Source organism: Brassica napus, chromosome C4 (genome assembly GCF_020379485.1).
Source record: "Brassica napus cultivar Da-Ae chromosome C4, Da-Ae, whole genome shotgun sequence".
Classification (NCBI taxonomy): Eukaryota; Viridiplantae; Streptophyta; class Magnoliopsida; order Brassicales; family Brassicaceae; genus Brassica; species Brassica napus.
This window is the reverse complement of record NC_063447.1, coordinates 37,439,500-37,447,258: the sequence shown is the minus strand read 5'-3', so window position 1 is coordinate 37,447,258 and position 7,759 is coordinate 37,439,500. Positions and strand designations below refer to the sequence as shown.

Sequence of the window (7,759 nt, the reverse complement as noted above, 5' to 3'; positions counted from 1 at the left end):
TTAAATGGGATTCATCACGTTATATGAAAAAAGCTTAAGTTTGCAACAATTATGGTTTTCCTATATTGTAAACTGTTGTAGTTTAATATGGGTTCTTTTCATCATTGTCTCAAACAAGTCTGAGTTACAGAGTTGCGCCGTGTGTATGTTCGTAATCTATTTTTTCACCGGTGAACTCTTCATGTCTCCATCTTAAATCGCTTGATCATAAATGTTCCTGATTTGTAGCTCCTCTGTAAACCATATATATATGATTCTCATCTTTGATGAACTCAATCTGCATCTCCACAAAACTCATTGATTCCTCTTAGCTTTAACCATCTTTTAGAAAATGTTTCTCTCTGCCTCTCCAGTTCGTCAAACCGGCGTCCCGGCGTCCGTCACTCAACCTTCGAGTCTCTCCGTCTTGGTCTTAGTAGTCAGAGCATAGCCTCTGGCTTCCTCCGCTTCTAGGATTCCCTGAATTTCAAGAAAGACAGGGAGTTTCTGGGAATCACGGTTCTTTTCCTCGATGAAAAGGTAAGTTAATCTTCGATTTATCACACTTATTTAACATAATTGTTTTAATTTATTTCCTGATTCTTTGTTGGATAATACTATTTGCAGATTCCGTGATTCATGGGTTTACTCCCGTCGGACATGCTAATCATTACATGCCATCTTTGAAAGCAGATTCCATTGTGAAAGTCGATCGTTTTGAAGTTTCTAGGTGCTCCAAGTGATTGCGAACACAAACCTAGAAATTGGTAAACATAGCATATTTGGCAGCTCCAAGCAACATTACAATCAGGCAAATTCAAGTGGAATGACATACCAACAACTGAAACTGGTAATTAGTCAACAACTTATCCCATATTTTCCTTATCTGAAAAAATCTACTGTGTTTCTGATCTATTTTTTCATCTACGCAACTTTAGCCTCTGTCATGGATAGCTCTCTCCCAAGAATTGCATTGACTATGGTTTCTGGGAAGAAAAAGATCTTGCTCCTGAAAAAAGACCGTGACAACCCTGTTGTAAGATTTTAGTTTGTGCAGAATAAAAAACCTTGATTTATTTTCTATTTAGTATAGTGATAGTTGTTGACAATCATTAGTTATTTGGCAATATGTTTTTTATGCGGCATTTCAGAACTCTCCATTCCAAGCGGAACAGCAGATGAAAGCTAATTTTTCTGGAAGCTCATCGACTTCAAGACAGAATCAGAAGATAGATGTTGGTGGGAGGTTAATCAAGGGAATACTTCAGAGAAGTGAGACGGCCTAGCCAGACTTCATCTTTTGTACAGCCTGAGCAAAGAGTGGAACCCACAAAACACGAGAGAAGAAAAAACAAAACACGAAATTAACAAATTCAGATCTTCTCTCTTGCATGTCTAACATCTGGCGCCGACGAAACTCAACACCCACGGCAGACGAAGCTGATGCAAGTAAACCTCTCATCAATCATGCTTAAAATCAATCTACGCTTTTCAATCTCACAAACTAAGAAACAATTTTACCTACATGAATCGGGAAATTAGTGCCCACATTCCCGATATAGAGAAAAAAAGGAGTTGAAATCCTAACAGTTTTTTCAGTATTAGACTAAACCACAGATTCAAGGTCCAGTTATTTTGAAACCCTAGCATTTTAAATCTAAATTTATTATCTTTTTCCATGCACTATTTGATTTATATACAAACAACTACCTAAGTAAACACTAACAAGTTCCATCACCCTCAACTTTGAACATATAAGATATAAAAATATCAACATATGACTTCATCGTTCATTCTTATATCAAACTCATCAACTTATGTAATATCCAAAGTCCCATCAATCACATTATAGATAAAAAACAATAAAATCCCGTAAACAAAACTATACAATACACCTATAATGTAGCCGACCCCGCGCTTGCGCGGGGACTATGCACCTAGTAATAACAATACTTAAAGGGAGATATGCTCAAAGGAGATACGTGCCACGTCCTAAAAAAAATCAACCAATTAGATGCCCCTATTTTGCCACGTTACATCCTCTTTATCGACATGGGCCAAGTGTTTTGATCTTCTAAAATTTGGAGGTGGCCCGTTTGAGACCCATGTTACACTTTTCGACGAAACCCACGCTTTCCTTCTTCAGTCAATAGTCTCTTACTATTCCTCTCCATAGCCATTGTTCCATTTTCTCCAAATCTCCATTACTTTGCAGTAGCTATCCACTCTAAAATCATTGATTCTGCTCTTTACACATTCTTACAAGATGTATCATTTCACCTCCTTTTGTTTTCCTCATGTATGATCTATTTCTCGATTCTTATATATACCGCAATCTACGACTTATTCAGTCGAAGATCAAGCTATGTCCATGAGATCTGCTAAGCTGTGTATTTAACCAACATCTCCGCGGGTACAGCGGAATCAGAACTAGGCTTCCGGTTAATCCGTTTCTGGGAGACGATAAGCACAAACAGCTAAAGGTGGTTTGCTTATAGGCTTGGAGCTTCTCCTTACAGGCAAGCAGGTATCAGATTCTTTACTTCTTCTTCTATTGATCCAAATCAATCTAGGTCACAACTTCTTGATTTCTTGATTACTTCTTAATCTTCTTCGCAGAAATGGCTACGCGCAACTTGAAACCTACCGCATCAATACCACAACGAGTTTACTTCGAGGCTTTTTGGTTTTCAAATCCACCGGATTGGTCATCAGACTCTACCTTCTTCTCATTGATGAAAATTTATTGGTTCATATTTTTCTCCTGTTCTTAGTGGTTTGTAAATTTGTCGTTTCATCGCTCTAATGTCACAAAGAAACTATTCGAATTTACATTTCTTGCCACTACTCACAGGTTTCGCAGCAGCAACAGTTGTCTTCTTTTTCAAAAAAAAAACAGCTGTGATCAAGTCAATTTTTTCAGGCATCCAGATGATTATTAACAAAAAAATTTGTTTGAGCTGGAATCTGAAGTTCGTGTCCTGGAAAGCCTCTGGCAGCTGCTGAAACTGGGGTAAGATTCTGTATTCTTTTATCTTTAACTTGGATGGGGCCAACCACATGTATTATTTTGTTGTTCAAAGAGTTGAATCCAAACAGCCTTTAGGAGAAGAAGCAAAAATTTACTTGAGAAAAGTTATACAACAGCTTTCTGGGTAGTTTTTTTCTCTTATATGTTGGCATAAATACGTAGGTGAAACTCTGAACACCTGAAGAGGGCGATTTATGTAAGCGATGCAACTGCAAAAAGTCGCATTTGAATCTGTAAGTTGCGCACAACTTGCTCCTCTTTAGTCTTTGCATGTTTAAGAAATTCAAACTGGCTTGAAGTTGACTGTTTACGAGTCTCTTTAACCTCTGTAGTTACTGTGAAGGTTTGTTGCTGAGTTTATTGCATATATCATCCATTTTCATGTGTGGATTCTTTCAACAAACCATCATTAAGACGCTGTCTTGGCTACCCGCAGACAGATTGAGAATTCAGAGATCATGTGGAGAGATCCCAGAGCTTTTTACACTGATTTCTATCATGGCCGCTGGAACTGGAAGCACTGCTCTTTTCACTGTGATTTGTATCTTTGCTTCAAGGCGTGTTCCCTTTTGCACAAACAAGTTCTTCAACACTGGACTTGGTTTCAGTTTGGTCATACTGCTTTGGGCTGTGGATAGACTCGGGAGGTGATTACTTAGCGCATACTTCTTCCATGGGTAAAACATTCTGATGTTTGATTGTGTTCTTGCGATCAATGAGCCTTAATCAGCAGCTCGTGCTGGTAACCCCATATTAGGTTTTTGTAGAACCCCCATAACTATCGGCAAATCTGAAACCATTTCTGATATTTCTGTTGACATGCAGGTTGTGGCTTCTAAGTTGGCAACAAGAACAAGAGTAATCTCTGAGGAAGCAAAAGCCACGACCTCTTTATATTCTTATAGGAAACATCTTTGCTCCTATGTAAACTATATATGTTTCTCCAATGACCTGAAGAATATATAAATTGGTTTTTGTTTGTGTGATCAGGAACAAACAAATTTTTGGAATATAAAGCATGTTACCGAAGACTTATTCTTTTTAGTTTGAACTGCACGTGACGGTCAAAAGAAAAAATTAGATGATTTGCAACGTAGAATGAACAACTGATTTTGATTTATTTATTTTATCTAAGAAGAGAAAGAGGAGAAATAGAAAGTAATATTTGTGAAGGAGATAAGGATTAGTGTTAATGTTGAAAATAGCTATGCCAATACCGAAATAATGTTTGTGTTTTTCCATAGTATTCACGTTTTTAATTAAATTAGAAATTGCATATTATAACAAACTAACATCAATTAACAGTTCAATAAGAAAATAATGCAAATTAAATACTTTTGTTTATCTCAAAAAGAGAATATTGTGACGTTACATTATTTTTAAAAACCAGGGAAATATACAAAGATATAAAAAATTTAACAAAATAAATATTTGTTACAGTAATATATTAAAGCAATTCAAATTTTAAATTGAATTGAAAAGTAATTTAAATTGTTAAATTGTAGACAAAACGTTCACACTAAAGAGAGCATAAACACAAATATTTTTAGTTGTTTTTTATGAGCAACACATATATTCCATATCAAAAGTTTAACATTCGTACCAAAAAACATGTCATCATTAAATTATTACACAAATGTTTGATTTTTTCCTGAATAATTTCCTAAGCAAGGGAATTAAAACTTCTTTGTCAACATTAACAAAAGTGGGAACATAAAGTATATATACACGGATGCAAAATAACATTACCATTAGACTGTTTTGCTGAGGTATTAGGAGAGTAGGAGTCCAGTGGCTCATACATATCTAGCACCTACATATACATACACTTTTCCAAAAAATAATAATAATAACATCTACATATACATATTATGTTATTTAATGTTTTGTACATATTTAAATAAAAAGTTTTACTAACTAATTATCAGAGTCTTATAAGTATTTTAAGATATGTGAAAATTAATGTATAATAATTTAAACCAGTTATCCAATACTTTAGACATTATCCATGATTTTCATTCGAAAAGCATATGTCTGTTTTGTTTATATAGATGAGTGTGATGTATTTTAGGGGTAGTGGATTTTGGTTTGGGGTGTTGGTCTTAATCTCTGCTTTAAATTATTTAGCCAAAATATTCTTATAGCTTTTTTTTTGTTTAGCAATGAACAGAAAATATAAACAGTTCTAAAAGGTACATATGCTTGATTAATCAAAAACAACATAATTCCAATATGATATCAAATGTTAAAGTATTTGAATAACCAATAAATACTAAGTTGTAATATCAATTTATAAATCCATCTCGGTACAATAATTTACAATTTTATCATAATAACATAAATAAAATGCATTAAGAAGATTGTCACTTTAAAAAACTCAATTTATGCGGGAGAAAGATTGGTAGAAATGGTAAACTATTATTAAAGGAAAAACGTCGAAAATACTTTTTTAAAAATATGCCAAAAATCTCAAATTACAAACACACCATTTTAATCATTAAATATTTAGTCAAACATGATTTTTTTTTTGTTTCGGTTTAAAAAGTGAACATTAAAATGTCATACCTAAATTGAAAATTGTATATGTTTTCACAAAATAATTTATCAAATATAAATTACATATGATTTTGGCAATATGTAATATTGTATATCAATGATTTGAAGGCTATAACCGAAAAATCCAAAAATCAATTTAAAATCCTATATTTGCGTTTAGCCTTTTTTTTTTATTACATATCTTATATTGGGTAGTGTTTTAAACAGAAAAATTCAAAGTAAATTCATATATAACTTTAAATATGTAAGTATGTAATTTAAAACTATTTTGTAAATGATTTTATTTATAAAGAATTGTGTTCTCTGTAAATGTTTTGTGACAATTGTTAGTTTTATGTTTATGTCTGAATTTTTATACTTTCTTATATTAAGTTATACATAAACTTACTTCCAATTATTTTGAATTTTGGACAGCATTATGTGTTGTAAATATAATTGATTACTTTTTGAGAAATTCCTTGAAATAACTAAGTTGAATACTATTTTTTTAAAAATACACTTAATCAAAATATTATAACATTTGGGTTTAGGGTGTAGTGGTTTTTGTGTAAGGTTTAGTATTTCGGAGGTAGGTTCAGTTTATAAACTTCTATAAACACTTTTTTTTAAAATTATAAATGCTTTAGGAGTGTTAATTTTATCTTTTTCAAAAAAATTTAAACTATTAATGAAAATGATTATCATTTAAAATTATATTCTACAAATGATATCAAATTTGAGATAAAGTTAGAATTCTCATTTATTTTCTAGATTGATCAGTTACAACCATTTATTTCATTTATTTATTTTTAAAACATTAGCAACTGAGATGATACTACAATACAAGATCGAAACCTAATTTTCTTAGAATCATTAAATTTCACACATATAGAAACTAAAAATTTATGTAATATATTTTAATGTTTTAATTTAAAATCAAAACCAATACACTACAAGAAAACATATTTTTTACGAGGGCAGTATTTGAGGTTAATTCGTCGTAAACGGGGTGTTACGACGAATTAACCTCGAAAGACGTTTCGTTGTTAAACGTACGTCGTAACGGAAGTTTCGTCGTAAAGGAATCGTTACGTTTACGACGAAATAAATTCCTTATAAAGCGAAAGGAAAGGTTTCGTCATAAAAGACACGTAACGCTTCGTGGTAAAGCCCACGTAATGCATTCGATGTAAAGAACATGTAAACAAATTCGTTGTAAAGCCCACGTAAACATTTCGATGTAAAACCCTCGTAAAAGTTTCGATGTTAATCACTCGTAAACTTTCGATGTAAACTCCATGTAATGCTTACGAGGAGTTTACATCGATTCTTATTATATTATATATAATAAATTTATATTTATATTTAATATTCGAAATTTAGAATATTTTAAATTTTAAAACGAATATGAAAATGAAAAACATATTTTTAAAAAGTATTTAAAAGTCATACAATAATATTTAAATTGATAATACAAACCAAAATATAAAAAATTACATATTCTCGAAGTAGTCGGTGGGGTTGCTCGGCTGTTAACGGTTTGGATCGAACTCTTCGGGATCCCGTACTGGCAACCCAAGAGCGGCTCGTCTCTCACTCAACATTCTCTGCAAAGTCGGGTTTCCCACCGCCATCACGTCTAGCAGATCCTCAAGAGAGTCTAAACGAACCTGCTGGCTATATATTCGAGCTTTAATCTGAGAATTCTCTTCATCCCGTCTTGAAGTGTATGACGAAGTTGCAAGGGAAACTTCGTTAACAGAGCCAATGCCGACTGTCCGTCCCTTCTTTTTAGGAGCCACCTATAAAATTAAAACATATATTAATATAGTTAATTATGTTAAAATATTAAAATTAATGTAAACAAAAATTTTAAGTTGTACCTCTTCGAAGATTCTGTCGGCCTCTTTGGTGGTCAATGTGACGGGTAATCAATCGGGAGACTGCTGGGTTAGTTGTGTCTCCCGTTCTTCAATCCGAGCAGCCACTGCATGGAAGAGTTTCTCAAGTGCAGGATCCACAAAAACCCCGTCGGATGTGGAGTGAGTTATCTTGAATAGCTCAGACAGAGATGGTAAGGCTCCCGTCTTCTCTAACTACACAAAAAAAATTAAATATTAAAATTTAAATTAATTGAAAATTTTAAAATAAATATTAAAAACAAAACTTACAGCTTTTAGACGGATTCATGGATGAGGTTTTTTTCCAGTTCTG

General features: G+C 32.9%; 1 long non-coding RNA gene across 2 annotated transcripts; it reads left to right on the top strand.

Moving 5' to 3' along the window:
- The first annotated feature begins 528 nt into the window (after positions 1 to 528).
- LOC106370314 lies at positions 529 to 4,054 on the top strand. Of its 2 annotated transcripts, XR_007322423.1 has the most exons (4): positions 529 to 2,992; positions 3,173 to 3,243; positions 3,354 to 3,687; positions 3,836 to 4,054. It is a non-coding gene; the product is annotated as an uncharacterized LOC106370314 (long non-coding RNA). The 2 variants fall into 2 exon arrangements; XR_002657555.2 differs by lacking the exon at positions 529 to 2,992 and having other exon boundaries at positions 3,014 to 3,687.
- Positions 4,055 to 7,759: the final 3,705 nt, after the last annotated feature.